The sequence below is a fragment of the Chenopodium album genome, chromosome 17, assembly GCF_948465745.1.
Source record: "Chenopodium album chromosome 17, dcCheAlbu1.1, whole genome shotgun sequence".
Taxonomy (NCBI): Eukaryota; Viridiplantae; Streptophyta; class Magnoliopsida; order Caryophyllales; family Amaranthaceae; genus Chenopodium; species Chenopodium album.
In genome coordinates, this window is record NC_137850.1 from 27411740 (window position 1) to 27428318 (window position 16579).

Consider the following 16579-nt stretch of genomic DNA (forward strand, 5'->3'; position numbering starts at 1 on the left):
ATCACTAGCAAGCACCAAATTTACACCTAGATATAAACGAAAGTGGCAACTTTGTAAAGGAGATCATTGGGCGGGATTGGGTGGGTTCGGGTCGGACTGAGGCCCCCAGCCCGTTTCTTGGGCCATGTCATACCAAGTTTTGGGCCGAAAAATAGAGCCGAGCAAAATTATCCGAAAAATTGAAAATCCGAACCGAAATCGAACGAAAAATTAGGGTATCCGTTCCGATAACCATAACGGTTCAGGTATCTGATTCGGTATTTTGTTATCGGGTACGGCTATTGGGTATCATTTTAAAATTGACGAATACCCGGTTTGATCCGATAAGAAATTTTTCTTTTTTTTCCTACTTAAATTTATTTATCCAAAATCTAAATTCTTACTTTACTTCATAATCACTTTATAATTCAAATGATTAGTAATATGTAGTAATTATTAGTGATTTGGTCATGAACATGTAATATCTATACTTAGGTCATGTTCTTTAGAGTTGCTCTGCCCTGCTCTGCTCTGTTTTGCCCTACTCTACTATACTCTTCTAAAATCTGCTCTATAGTATGTGGAAGCCTAACCTTGCTCTGCTCTCCTATGCTCTGCTCTACTAAAATCTGCTCTACTCCACCTGCCAGAAGCTCAAAAGAACAGGGTCTTAGTATTTAAAAACACAAACCACAAATTTTTCATATGACACATGGTATCACAAGACACTCATTACCTGAGGAAGTATAAATGGAGGTTTGATATGTGTGGATAAATGCATAACATGGAATTTCTGTAAATATTTTACAACTTTTTTGTAGCGGGTTTTGCAATTGGAGGGAAAATCTGAATGGTATAGTAAAAAATTGTAATGGGGTGGGACCCATGTCTAATTAAAAAACAATTGAGGCTGAACCCCACTTGCACTTGTACTACTTCTTTCAGCAGACCTCCATAGGGAACCTTCTTCCTTAAAAAAATCTGGTGAAAAAGGTGACTACCTTTTTCACCATTGTTCACTCGAAAATCCTTGCAAAACTCGAAAATCCTTGCAAACTCCAAAATCCTTGCCTTAATGCAGGAACCTTAAAAATTTTAAACAAGCTATGGAGTACCTTGAAATCACCGAGGATATCAAAAGATACGTCGGTGGCGAGTATGGGTTGAGCATATGCGATCCCATTCCCGATGCTGATTACGGTGGCGAAGAAGACTGCAGAGCAGCGTTGGAGGAACTGCCGAATTAAGTGAGTGATTAAAATTATGTCTTAAAGAGTGTTGTTTGAATAAAATTTAGGGTTATGATTGATGTGTAGATTAGAGTTAAATTGACAACGGCGCACCTTTAGTGTTGAAGTTAATCTCTGTTATTGAAGCATCAATTGGTAGAAGCAAGTAATTATAGAAGTAAATTGTTGTTACATGTGTGTTAATTTTAGAAGCAAGTAATTTAAGAGGTTGTTAAGTGAAGCATCAACTGATAGAAGCAAGTAATTATAGCATTGTTCTTTATACATGACAATTAAAAACTCCAAGCTAAGAAAGAACATTAGCTAGCTTTCTTGGTTCTTGCACAATTCTTAGCAACTATACAAGAGTTATCAATATTTTAAATATTTCCAAAAGTCCTAACTTTGCACTACTTATGCTAAATTTAGTAACTATATATCAATATATGTAATCTAAGATAATCTACTACGATTTTTTCACTCAACTTCACAAACTAGTAAATGCGGCAACTGTATACTAAGACAATCTACTATGATTATTTCCAAAAGTCCCAACTTTGCATAATCTCTGTTTTTTATTTTTTTTTTTTTTTTTATTTTTTAGTAATCGTAATTGATCATTGTTTAAAATTATGTTATAACAAGCTGACTTGAGGTGAATGTTATGTGTACATGAGGTTGTTATTGGGGAAGAGTCCTTTAAGACTCCAACTAAAGGGAAGGATACTGTCTCATCAATTAGTGTTCAGATTGAGGAGTTTGCTGAAGTGGAGATGGAGGTTGCTCTGCCACCTCCATTTATTGGAATGGTGTTCAAGTCGATGTTAGAAGTTGATGAGTATTTTAGGAATTATGGGCAGTAGAGGAGGTTTGGTGTTGTACGTGCAAGCTGTGCCAATAATGGAAAAGGTGCGAAGAGGAATTGTAGGTGGACATGTGAATGTTATGGTAGGCTTGTTCGGAAGAGGAAATAGAGTGAAGTGGGTTTAGTCTCAAATGCTCAAATTAGTAAAGATGAAGATATGTGTCCTAAGCGTAAGTCGAAAAAAGTTGATTGCCATGTGTTTATATATGGAAATGTAAATGATGTAGGGCAATGGGTGATTCGTAAGGCAAAAATGGAACATGATGGCCATAATCCTACTTGTATCAGGTGATTTTGTGATTTCCCCTGGGACACTGGTCATGTTCTTCTGACAGATGGCCCAGACACCTACAAAACACGAATATTCCGTTGACGGAATATTCGCCTTTCACGGTTAAGTTAGTAACCTGAAATCGGAAAGGCTAGAGAGAGAAAGTAGAGAGAAGTTGGAGCTATTTTTAATGCTTTATTGAATGTTATGTCATAATCCCCTCTCCCATCATAAATGATTGGGGTATTTATAGGGGTGGGGATTTGTGCTTTTTAGGGTTATTACCCTAGAATGACGTTTTCTGATTGGCGGCGCAATCAGGCATGGACACGTGTCCTTGGGGGGCACCGTTTTGCGGCTTTCTCGAGATTTTTGGGCCTCTTGATATAAGGAGGCCCTTTTCAGGTGCTCTTAGTAAGGTTTTCATACGTGTCATCTTCCTATAGCGACACGTATCACCCTTTATTGGGCCCCGTGTCACTATGGGATTGGTCCACGTTTTGGGGTAATTTTTACCCCAAACGTTTGCCCCTCAGAGGGAGTGGCTCGTACTCTATGGGCCGCCTCCTCTGATTTTCTACCCATCTGGATATGTCCGAGTATCTTTTAGCATTGTTTTGGTATACGGACATCACCGTCCGTCTTATCTGAGGATTTCTTTCTTTGGCCGAACGCTTGGTCTAGTTGGCCTGTGATCCCTCTATTTGGACACTTTCTAGGTCTTGAGGTTAGTCGGACGCAGCAGGCCGACTATCTTTTTAGGGAGGACACCTGTTGTCTGGGGTTTCGGGACAACGGTTTGGATTCTGCTGACCTGGCCGTCTATTTTGACGTGTCGTCAGCCCGTTCGCCTTCCCTTCCGTTTAAAGTGTCGGAATTGATTTTTAACCATTTGAATTATAGGTTAACTTTTTCAAAAAGTAACCGTTCGAATTTTTGAGCGGGAAAGACGGATTTACCGTTTTCCCCCATAAATTTTGCCTATAAATATAGGATGTTTGACTTCATTTTGTTACTTTGGAACTTTGAGAATTCTAGAGAGAAGTCAGAGCTTTTAGAGAGAAAAAGTGATTTCTTCCCTGAATCTTCAAGAACTCCGTCGTACGTTTTAGTTTTTCGGTCAGTCCTTGAATTTTCCGGTTAAACTTTGAGATTTTCCCAAGTTTTCTACACGGACGAAGGTAACCGCTTGCCCCTTTTTCTTCCTCTTTTACTTTGCTTTGTATTTATTTTTGTTTTTAAATCTGGCTCAACACTCGGCTTCGTCCGCTTCTCCTCATGAGGCCGGCAGTTCGCCTGGGACTGAGGAGTCTAGAGTGGACGGGGACGAGTCGTCTCCCTCGTGGAGTGGGTCCATTTCTAGTGTGTACCAACTCACATCCACCTATTCTTCTCTGTCCCTACAGTCGCAAATGGCTTAGACCATGTAGACGTACGACAAGTACGCCGCTAGAAATCCAGACAGCAGTCTGGTACACCCAAGGGTCCCCTATGATCCGAATAACACGGACAGGGATACTGCTACCACCACAAACACCAACACAAACACCACCATAGTTAGAGGCAGCGAATGTTCGGCGGTCGAGGTGACCGCCTCATTCGAAGAGCGTTAGAGGCAAGGCGTCTCTTCTGGCAGGGAAGCGTTCGGGTAGACTCCAGGTCTTCGCTTTCCCCAATTCGCTAACTCGGTCATAGATCCGGCCAAGTTGTAGTCTTTGAAAGAGCCTCCATCTTCTTCTCAGGCGGACGTTGGGAGTCCGCTCGAACTTCTGAACTTCCCTTTTCGCAAACTACCATGTCGGCCAGGCCTAGGACGCTAGGAGGAAGGATAAGGGCAAAGGACCCTTAGTTCCGGAGGGAGTTTTTATCTCCGAAAGCGGTCGGGGCTCTAAGAGTAGGAGCTTGGCCGAGGCTTCAAAATTGGACATTGTGTTGTCCTCGGAGTTTGGGGCCGCCCCCCACCTTGACGAAAGGGAGGCGGAAAATCAAGAGGCCGAGGAGGCAGGTGAGGAGGCTAATGCGGACAATTTTAAAGATCTGTACGCCTGTCCAGTTGGGGACACGGCCCTAGGCTTCCTTAATGATGGGCTGGAGGAGTTCAAGAGCTTCCTTATGCTGGTAGAGGGATATGAGCTCAAGGCTCCAAAGTGCTCTCATTTGGTGGCTGCCTGGGAGAATGAGCGGCCGCGCCGGCAATCCTTTAGCGTGTACCGCGCTGCCCTTGAAGTGGGACTCCGCTTTCCTCTTCACCCGTTCATCTAGGAGCTCCTGGACGAGTACAATATTGCCTTCTTCCAGCTGATGCCGAATAGCTGGTTGAACATGTTCGGGTACTTGGTGGCGTGCATCGGGCAGGGCTTTAAGCCGGACGTCCCAGTATTTTGCGAGATGCATTCCTTGATCCGTTTGGACAAAGTGACAGACGATTGGTTCATATATTACACCACTAAGGACTATCTGGTGGTGATGGGCCGGCCATCTAAGTGGCGTGACTAGAAGAACCGTTTCTACCACACTGAAACAAAGAACGTGGAATTCAATTTGCGGATGAATAGGTTCAATGTTGCTCCCATCTAGCTTGGTCGAGGGCATCACCGTTCGTACAAGCCACCTGTCCATCCTAACTATGCATACCAACTTGACTACTTTGGAGTTAGGAGGGTGACTAGGGGCGACAAGTCGGTGGCCGTGCCTAAGAACTTGATTCCTTTGTCCAGCTGCCTCAAGGACTCGGTTATTTATGCCGGTATGTGGCCTTTACCGAAACATTCCCCAAGGTGGAGACTCGTACCTTAGCCACCTACAAGTAAATTATGTCATAATTTTTCTAACTCCTTTTCCCTTTTCTTGCACAGACGAAGCTCTAGCCATGCTGAACCCAGAGCAAAAGGGGGATGTAAACATGTCTAAGCTTGACTTAGCTCGGTACAAGGCCCGCCAGCAGTTGTATAAACAGACCAAGGAGGTATTAGCCGTCTATTTGCTTTTCTTATTATTATATATATTTTTTTTGGGTCGAGCTGGTATGTTGGAAGAGGAGTCCTTCTGGGTTTAACACGGACGACTCTATTTTGGCCCTTCGTCCGACTTGGAACTTTGGAAAGGGCTTCCTTTATACCCATGCTCGGACGCTCCGTTTTGCCTTTACTTAACTTCAAACTGCTTTCTTTCAGTTGGCCACTCCCACCCCAAGGTCGAAGAGGAAGCAGCCGGCCTCTGCTTCAAAAGAGGGGAAGGCGTCCAAATCTTGAAAGAGCACTGCTTCTAAAGGGACGCCTTCTGCTCAAGTGGCCAAGATAAAGTCGCGGACTGCTCCAAAGCAGTCCCAAGGAGAGCCACCCCAGCTATAACCTAGTGGGGACTCCAAGTCCGTGGATCAGACTACTAAGTCGATCCACGAAAAGTACGTCCGAACGGACGACGGGGGTAAGTCGACCCCAGTAAAACCGACCGGCCCAATCTCGACTCCGCATGTCGAGATAGTTAAAAAATCTAATTGGTAGACGGCTGGCTCTCACTCGGCCGAAGATTAGCTCGGTCTTCGGGACGGAGATGGGGCCAAACCCGTACCTCCTCTTGCTTTCAACCTTCCCACCCCACCATTTTTCTCGGACGGTAAGGTTCTTGTCATAGTCTTTAACTTGTGTTTTTGCGAACTCATTTTGTTCATTCTAACCTTTCTCTTGGCCGTGTGCAGATGACAGGATAAAGTCGTATCACCTAGTCAAAAATAAGTCCTAATTCCTCTAACTATGCAGATAGGGAAGAAGGGTCGAACCACAAGGAAACGAGTCAATTTATTCTTAATTAAATTAAATAATCTAAATTATTAAGTAACCAATTTATTGTTATGAAAAGAACTAAACTACGAAGAGTAAAGTTTAAGGAGAAAATCAAATAATAAAAGCCTAGGGTATCGGTTCACCAATAAATAATATTCCAGGGTAAAACACAATAATCAACCATCAACGCATTAATTAATCAGATCATAAAGGGCTTTCGCTACGTATTACAATCACAGAATTAATCTACCGGTATTAAATCGCATCTTTCAAATCTTGACTTAACCAATTATAAATTAACCTACCTAATGAAACTAAGCCTAAACATCAATTCTCATCTGTCGAATCTCGAATCAATATTGCTAAACTCATACAATTAAACCAGGCCTAATCTAATTGCATAGCATCAAATCAATCAATAGGAAATTAATCAAGCATTGAAAATCAACAATAATAAATTACCCCTTCATATTATTTATGGATCCCCACAACCCTGGAAAATAATCTACTCACACATAATTAAATCTAAACTAATCAAAGCAATTAAGCAAAACATGATGAACAAAAACAAATAAATTACTGAAATAAAAAGGGAAGAAATTGTTACCAAAGTAAACGGAAATTATGAATTGAATTAAATCAAGAGTTATAAAGAGGGAAAACAAGAGAGAAGTTTATAAGAGAAGATTAAACTAATGAGAGAGAGAGATAATTGTATCAAAAGCAACTAAAATGTATTTATACAAAACATAAAAATCCTAAATATAATCTAAGTAAGAAAAACGTCGAATCCTTGTTCCAAGACATGTGCCCGGTCGGGCGCCAGCTCGCCCGGCCGGGCCCGCCTTTTTTCATCCTTGAGACTCCTCTCGCGCCCGGTCGGGCGCGAGACAGGGTATAGCATGCCCTTCCATGATCTTCCGCCACGCCCGGCCGGGCGCGCCTTCGAGCGAGGCCACATCCGGACGGGCGGATGCCTTGGGCTTCAAATGGACTAATGATTGGGCCATGATACTTAACCCAATCCAAATTTCCTCTAAGGGGTTTGAATACTCGGTCCATTGCCTCGGCTTCTCATATATCGAGCCCTTAATCACTAGTTTGATGACTTTAACAGATTTTGGGCTACGAAAGATGGTCGTGCTCCCCCAATGCTCGTAATTGCTCCAAACAATCCCGGGAAAATGCTCCAAATGTGCAATTTCCTATAAAATGCTACAAAAACTACGAAAACACTAGAAAGCACACATTAGTAATAAAAGTGGCTCTAAAGAGCCAAAAATACTCCTAATTATGACCAACTGACGGGGGTAAACCACTATAAACCTTTGCTTGTCCCAAAGCAAAAAGCTCATCAATGAACAAATAAAACATACTTCACCCCAAATCGATAAAAAACAAGCATAACCAATTCAAGGCAAATCCAACAAGTATGCATCAAAACCAACCAATCAAATCCATCCAATCACTCATCCTCCCTAACAATTGTCAAGTAGAGCAAACCACAAGAGCATATAGAATTCAAGACTAGTGCTCACGCACTCAACTCTCATTTATGTGGCAGATATAAAATGTATCCGATCGCTCTCCATCCCAACCCCTTTATGTGAACAATGCCCTCCCAACTCACAACACTCGTGTGTTTGAAAGACATGCACTCAACCTAAATAGTCGACTCAAAATATATCAAATCATTCTTTGCATTGATAAACAACTAATTTCACATTCACACAACTCTATGCACAAAGGTCGGAAGGTCTTTAAAGCTTGTAATGTAAGGCTAGGGTAGAGGGTAAGATAAATTTGGGAAAAATGTGAGAGTAAAACCATGCTTAAGGGAGCCATAATCCTAATAAAACCAAGGTAATAGGTAAATAATGACCAAGCATCTCCAATCATAACTTAACACTACAAAAATTCACCAAACAACCAATCCAATCATATCAAACATTCCCAACACTTACAATTTCACTCATAAAAATATAATATTATAGAACTTGAGTGAATAAACAAACTTGAACTTTTCAATCTGAATTTTTTTATTATTATTATTGAAACTCAATTTTTTTCTTACTTTTCAACCTTCACTTAGAACATTTGAACATCAAACAATTTTTTCCTTTTTTGCTCTTTTTTTTTTCTCTCTTCTTTTTCTTCTTGAACTTCTCTTCTTTTCACTATCATACTTTTTTTCTCAAGAATTTCAACTCTCAATACCATAAAAAACAAAACACAATCAAGAACAAATCAACTTCTCATAACCACCCCAAATTGTGCAAATAATAAGCACACTACAAACTCCCTCACCTCACTCACTAATAGCTCCCCCAAGCTAAGCTTGAGACTAGTAACCATGGGGCAGAATCGGCTTGTAATGTGGTTAAATAAACATTAAATGTCAAGGCAACAACATGGGTAGCAAGAAGGGAACAAATGTATCTAATATCATCTGAAGGCCACCTAAAAGAACAAATGCCTTCGTCCTCCTCAATATGCATAATAATGAGTCATACAAACACTACTCAAAGTTGCAAACCAATACTCAAATTCATTGACATACCAAGAACTATCACACAATTCCTTACTAAATCAACTAGTCAAGCACTATATTCATAAGTAGTTGGACAACATTGACGCATGTTAAGGCATCCAAGCAATCAAACATCAAATCATAGCTAGCCTATCCACAATACTCATCATCATATACCTAGAATAAAAAAAAAAATTCATATGTATGGGATACAAGGAAGCATGATTTATCATTCATTGGATCGTATTTTTGTATTTTTTCTTATTTTTCTAATTTTTTTTTGTATTTTTTCAAAGCAATAAAACTATACTAAACACACTAAGAATACCAAAAATAAAAGAAGAAGAAGAAGAAAGATACCAATATCCAAAAATCTCCCCCAAGCCAAGATCAGATAATGTCCTCATTGGCTCGGGAACTAGCCTAGCACGGCTAATCCTCAGCATCATCATCCATCATACCAAATCCTCCGTCGCTACCACATGCACCACCAGAAGAGCTACCACTAAAATAGTTAGGGTTAAAAGTCCCCCCGGAGGCCTCCCAAAAGGAATGTCCTGGCCATATCCATGAAAGGCCGAATAGTCAGTGTAAATGCCATGGGATGTGGGATTTATGTATCCCTGAGGTGGTGCCTGAAACCAATTAGGGTAAAGAGCATTATCGGGAATAGCACCCCGACGAGCATAGTCATCAAACATAGGGTATAAAGCTCTACCCTGGTTCCTCTCAAGGTACCCTAACCGTTGGTCTATAGAGCCATCCATCTGCCTAAGCTCCCCATAGGACCCCTCAATACTACCTATGGCCTGTCCTATACTCTGCAAGTCCCAAACGGTCTCGGGATCATGCCTAGGGGTGGTGAAGGTGCATGATGTGGTATGTGAGGCGGCGGCGGTGGTGCCATATGCTCGGGCTGTGGCACATGGGGTGGTGGTGGTGCTCGCCCCTAAGCATGGGCAACTAAAAGGTCATAGGTGTATGTCTCTTGCCTAGGGGGAAAAGCGGTCAACTGGGGGCTAGGTAGGGCAAAGATACTCAATGGGCTCGATCCTACCCTAACACACCAATAGGGGATTTGCTGATGATCTAACTCTATCCAATCCAAACTCTGCAAATACCTAGTGTTCATGTAGGTATCCCCCCCACAGTTAGTGAAATCCTCAGCCCTAGTTTCATTAAACCCGGCCTTCTTAACCGCTATCCTAGTAATTAGGCCTCCTAATCGGATAGGGGTCCTAGTGGTGGTACTAGCGGTGGTATGTCTACTCAAATGGTGGATGATATACCTACCTATGTTCAATTTAACAAACCCAAACTTATAATTTCCTATGATAGCTAGTTCATTGGTTTGAGCGTTATGCGGTTCATACCTACCTAGAAAACAAGCGCCCGAAAATCTTTGCCAGATTTTAGGGACGGGATGGTGAATACGCCGAGCACTAGCATGTTGGGCATTTGGGGCCGGTTAACCAGTTAGAACACGATAATATTTTGTAATTTTCATGCCAAATGGTGGGGAGTTCCGATTCCAATTCAAATAATTTGCAAAACTTAATATAAGTTAAACTAATATTTCTATTGTTCAACCTAAATTGCAAATTAGGACCATTTTTAGTATTAACAGCATTCAAAAAAAGATAAGAATTCACATGTTAATTCACGATATGTAGGATAATGCATATCAACAAATTTTCTCATTCCTATATCATTCATGAATCGTCTAACATGTTCATATAAGCCAAGTGATTCAAGAGAGGGTTGGTGTAGCCACCAAGAGGGAATTATCTCGCGCTCGTAGAGCTTGATTAGCCGTTCCCGTTGGGTTTGTATTGTAATTCGGATCGTCGGCCACTCCTCGAGTTGTAATTCCAGATCATATGCTTGGCTTGAGCTTGAACCACGCTCCCCTTGAGTTCTTGACCTCTTTGATGCCATTTTTAAGAATGGGTATTTGAAAAAGTTGTTCAAAAGTGAACAAAATTGGTATAGAATTGTAGAGGGTGAATAGAGGAGAAGGAATATGTAGAAATTTTTGGATTTGGGTGAGGAATGGAGAGGAGATCTTAGAGAGAAGGTAGAGAAAATTTAAGGTTTTAGAGAGAGAAAGAATGGAGGAAGAGAAATAAGGAGGAAAGAAAGAAGAAAGAAGAAGAAAGAAGGAGGAGAAAAGGGCGGCTGGTGTCGTGCTCGGTCGGGCGATCTAACTCTGATTATGCTGCCGCTCTCGCGCCCGGTCGGGCGCCAGCTCGCCCGATTGGGCAAGCCAGCCCTTTAAAATTTTTCATCTCTCGCGCCCGATCGACGCCAGCTCGCCCGATCGGGCGAACAAAGTGTTCGTACTCGTCAAGTCTCGCGCCCGGTCGGACGCTCTTTCATCCGGTCGGGCGAATTTCTTGGATTTTCGACTTCTCTTCTCGCACCCGGTCGGGCGGAGACTCGCCCAGTCGGGAAAAATTCCTTCTTTTCTAGGCTTCCTCTCGCGCCCGGTCGGGCACGCTACAACAATGAGGGTCCGATTTTTTTCTTTCTTTACTCCAAATATGGTTAACTCTTTGTCTCCAAACCTGTACAAAAACTCTGAAACTCATTAAATTCCCTCCACTCTCACAAGAAAAAGAAAGAAATAAAATTTTCTAAAAAAAAACAAGAAAATACGGGTTGTCTCCCACAAAGTGATGGTTTATCTAGGTCCCGCACGACCTTCTTAGCATATGTTTATCAAGATGGAACAGAATCGATTAGGTGAAGTAATTAATCTGCACCAACTGTAGCCCCTTCATGGTATAGCTTAAGTCTTTGACCATTTACCTTGAATTCACTACCATGATCATCGTATAATTCCACAGAACCGAACTTATTTTCCCTTTTTACTGTAAAAGGACCCGACCACCTTGATCTCAACTTTCCTGGGAAATATTTTGAGTCTAGAGTTGAACAACAAAATTTTGTCACCCTCTTTGAATTCTCTTGGAAGGATCATCTTGTAGTGCGATCTCTTAGTCTTCTCCTTGTAGACGCGTGCACTATCATAGGCCATCAACCTAAATTCATCTAACTGATTAAGTTGTAGGAGTCTCTTTTCTCCCGCTAGCTTAGCATCCAAATTGAGCTCTTTAATATCCCAATATGCCTTGTACTCTAATTCCACCGGGAGGTGACATGCTTTACCATACACAAGTCTAAAGGGAGTGGTACCAATTGCGGTGTTAAATGCGGTTCTATACGCCCAAAGGGTGTCATCCAACTTATAACTCCAATCTTTCCTAGATTTTGCTACCACCTTCTCTAGAATGGCCTTGATCTCACGGTTAGAAACTTCAACTTGGCCACTAGTTTGGGGGTAGTAGGCTAAACCTGTCCTATGATATACACCATACTTTTTGAGAAGGGTATCTAACTTACGCTCATGAAAGTGAGATCCTCCATCACTAATTATCGCTCTAGGTACTCCAAATCTGGGAAAGATGGTTTTCTTGAAAAGCCTATGGACCACCTTGCCATCATTGGTAGGTGTGGCAATGACTTCAACCCACTTGGATACATAATCAACGGCAACAAGTATATATCGATTCCCTCATGAAGAAGGAAAAGGTCCCATGTAATCAACACCCTAAACATCGAAAATTTCAACTTCCAATATACTTGTTTGAGGCATTTGGGCATCTCATGCTGCCGCGCGATATTGCCAGTCCTCTGGCAAGAGTCACAAGCCTGCACAAAAGCGTTAGCATCCTTGAACATGGTAGGCCAGTAGAATCCTGACTCATTGATCTTAGTCACCGTTTTGGTGGGACCATGATGTCCTCCATAAGGTGAGTTGTGGAATCTAGTAAGAACACCGTGAACTTCCCATTCGGGAACACACCTGCGAAATAATCCATCTGCACACTCACGAAACAAAAAAGGATCATCCCAAAAATAATGTTAACATCAGAAAGGAATTTCTTTTTCTGTTGGTAGGACAAGTCAGGAGGTAGAGTACCGCCCACCAAATTTGCAAAATCGGCATACCAAGGATGTTGCTCTACGACTGCATACAAGTGGTCATCAAGGAAAGAATCATCTATAGAAAAAGAATCCTTACCCTCATCATACCTGATTCATGACAAGTGATTTGCCACAACGTTCTCTGCACCTTTCTTATCCTTAATCTCCACATCAAAGTCTTGGAGCAAGAGAACCCAACGGAGGAGCCTAGGCTTTGATTCTGCCTTAGCTATCAAATATTTCAAAGCTGCGTGGTCAGTAAAAACGAAAACTTTAGAGCCAACTAGATATGATCTAAATTTTTCTAAAGCATAAATCACAGCAAGAAACTCCTTCTCGTAGTGGCATAGTTGACTTGGGCTTCATCTAAAGTTTTGCTTGCATAGTGAATAGCATGCAAAACCTTGTTCTTTCTCTATCCTAGCACGGCTCCTAATGCAAAATTACTGGCATCACACATGATCTCGAAAGGGAGATCCCAATCGGGAGCACATATGATGTGTGCCGATACCAAAGCCTGTTTAATCCCGTTAAAAGCCTCAAGAAACTCATCTGTAAAAATAAATGGGGCATCCTTGAGTAAAAGCTGAGTTAATGGTTTAGCAATTTTAGAAAAATCTTTGATAAAGCGACGATAAAACCCCGCATGACCTAAGAAACTTTAACCCCCTTAACATTAACTGGAGGAGGTAATTGCTCTATCACAGAAACTTTAGCTTTATCTATCTGTATACCCTTATCAGATACAATATGGCCAAGAACTACTCCCTCAGTCACCATAAAGTGACACTTTTCCCAATTTAAGACCAAATTGCATTCTTCACATCTTTTCAAAGTTTTAGTGAGATTAATAAGACATGCATCTAATGAAGAACCATACACACTAAAATCATCCATAAAGACTTCCATGATATACTCTATGAAATCAGAAAAGATACTCATCATGCAACGTTGAAAGGTGGCAGGGGCATTACACAAACCAAAGGGCATTCTACGATAAGAAAAAGTACCATAAGGGCATGTAAATGTAGTCTTTTCCTGATCTTCAGAGGTGAATTGAAATTTGGAAAAATCCCGAATACCCATCTAAATAGCAAAAGAAATTATGATTAGCTAACCTCTCAAGCATTTGATCAATAAAGGGGAATAGGAAGTGATCTTTTTTAGTGGAGATATTTAATCTACGATAATCAATTCATTTTTATCATTTTTTATAACAGTCATCCCACCCTTTTTAGGAACCACCTGAATTGGACTTACCCACTTTGAGTCAGAAATAGGATAGATAATACCTGCATCAAGTAATTTCATAACCTCTTTCTTGACTACTTCTTGCATATTGGGGTTCAACCTTCTCTAGGGTTGAATGCATGGCTTATAGTTGTCCTCTAGATGTATCCTGTGCATACAAAAATCAGGGCTAATACCCTTGAGATCATCAATACCGTACCCTATTTCCCTTTTGCGGGTTCGAAGAACCTTTAGGAGTTGGGAAGTTTGTGGGTCATCGAGTGCAGTACTAATGATCACAGGGTATAGTTCCTGCTCATCAAGAAAAGCATATTTTAAATGAGAAGGGAGAGGTTTTAGTTTAGGTTTCTTGACCTCTGCAGGTTTTGATTCCTGAACTAATTTTACTACTTTCTTACTCTCTATAGGATCAAGTTCTTCAATTGCAAGAGCTTTTTCTATGGCATCCACCTCTGTACTCCAAATACTCGCATTACCTGTAGTTAATTCACCACAAAGGACTTCCTCCAAGGGATCTCTTGCAAGTACCCGTGGTAAGATTTCTTTATAAATATCATCCATTATATCAATCACATCAATTAAACAACAATTTTCCTCTAGCATAGGTCCTTTCAAAACCTTCTCTAAATTAAAAGTGATATTATCATCTCCAACAGATAGGGTTAGTTTTCCATTTTTCACATCAATTATGGCTCCTGCCGTGTGGAGGAAAGGCCTACCTAAAATAATGTTAGTAACTTTCAAATCACCCATAATGAGTTTAGAACATACAGACGATGGCATAACATTAACACTAGCACCCAAATCACATAATGCTTTATCAATGAAGACATTACCAATATGACAAGGGATAGAAAAACTACCAGGATCCTTTAATTTAGGAGGGGATTTATTTTGCAATAAAGCACTACATTCCTCTGTAAAAGCTACAGTTTCCACCTCATCAAAGGCCCTTTTCCTAGTCAAAATATCTTTCATAAATTTAGCATATGTAGGAACCTGAGTGATTAAATCAGTGAAAGGAACTGTTACATGTAAATTTGATTATCCATAATTTTATTATGAGCCAGGATCGAATCAATTTGTGCATCCCTACTCTCCATGTGCTTTTGCATATTTGATAGCATCGCTCTAATTTCTGACAAAGTAGCATCAGAAGATGAGGAGGGTTGTGATTGGTTTTTTTGGCTAGAGTTAGGATGGTAATATTTCTGCTGTGCTGGTGGTTGTTGTTGTGGAGGTGGAGGGTTTTGCACATTAGTACTCCGGTAAGAAAGATATGGGTAGTTTCGGAGGCCAGGATTATAAGTGTTGGAGTCTGGGTTATTTTATCTATAGGTTTGAAAGACATTAACTTGCTCCATGGAACTCCTACAATCTTGCTCCCAATGTCCTACAATTCCACAATTTTCACAAAAAGCTTCGTTAGTATTATTGATAGCAGAAACATTAGCTACAGAATTAGGAATAACAGTACTAAGATTATCTAGTTTCTGGCAAATAGAAGTTAGTTAAGCTTGCAAAAAGGATACTAAATCGACATTATGTTTGCCTTTATTTGCAAAACCTCTAGGATTCCCATATTGGGAATTATGAATTGCCATATCTTTGATAACTTGACCTGCATTATCAACATTAAGATTCATAAACCTCCCACTAGCTGCAGAATCTAGAATTATTCTGGATGAATTTCCAAGCCCATTGTAAAAGGCTTGAATCAACTGCCACTGTGCTAAATTATGATGGGGACACTCTCTCTGCAGATCCTTAAACCTTTCCCAAGCCTCATATAGAGTTTCATCTGGCTCTTGGGCAAAGTTTTGAATTGCACTTCTCAGTAGAGCTGTTCTTTCTGCAGGATAATATTTGTTATAGAAATTCAAAGCAAGAGTTTCCTAGTTAGTAATACCAAGTGCAATTCTATTCAATCCATTACACCACAATTTAGCTTTACCACATAAAGAAAAGGGAAAAAGAATCTCCCTGATTTGGTCTTGCGTGACCCCAGCTTGTCTGATAGAATTGCAATACTGACAGAAATCTGCAATATGAAGATTAGGGTCTTCATCCTTAGCTCCACTGAATTGCTTTCTTTCAATCATCGTGATGAATTGGGGCTTGATCTCGAATTGCACTCCATCAAGAGCCGGAGTAGGAATGAGATGTGGAAAATCCTTTGACAAGAGGAAAATGTAGGTCGTTATCTACCTCTCCCTAGAGCCAAACTTAATTTGTAAACACTCGACCAACCCTAATACAAGTATATGGTAAGTCAAGGGTCGAACCTAAAGGAATGAGTAGGAACGATGCTATAGCCTATGTCAAGCTAAATCGAAGAATATAAATGGTAGTGGTTGGTAACTAAGATGTCAAAAAGCTAAACAAATCGAAGAATTCAATATGCTAAACACTAGGGATATTGGTTCCACATGCAAGCTCGATGATTATGCTAATTTATAGATCACTCAATCGATTCAACATCACAAGGGACAAACAATAGTTGCAATCAAAGGAACCCAAAAGCTATCTCCTATAAGCCAAGCTAGGGTTCACTATGAATGGCTAACAAGGAAAATCACAATCAAATTCAATAAATTTAAGCAATCCTCAAATCAAGGGTTCATGTCATTGAAATTTGCAATGCAATCTAGATTAATCTTATAGGTTGATCACTCCTAGTTT

General features: G+C 40.8%; 1 non-coding gene across 1 annotated transcript; it reads left to right on the top strand.

The window, feature by feature from the left end:
* Positions 1-15631: 15631 nt before the first annotated feature.
* LOC145590408 (small nucleolar RNA R71) lies at positions 15632-15738 on the top strand. The gene has a single exon (XR_014102012.1). It is a non-coding gene; the product is annotated as a small nucleolar RNA R71 (small nucleolar RNA).
* Positions 15739-16579: the final 841 nt, after the last annotated feature.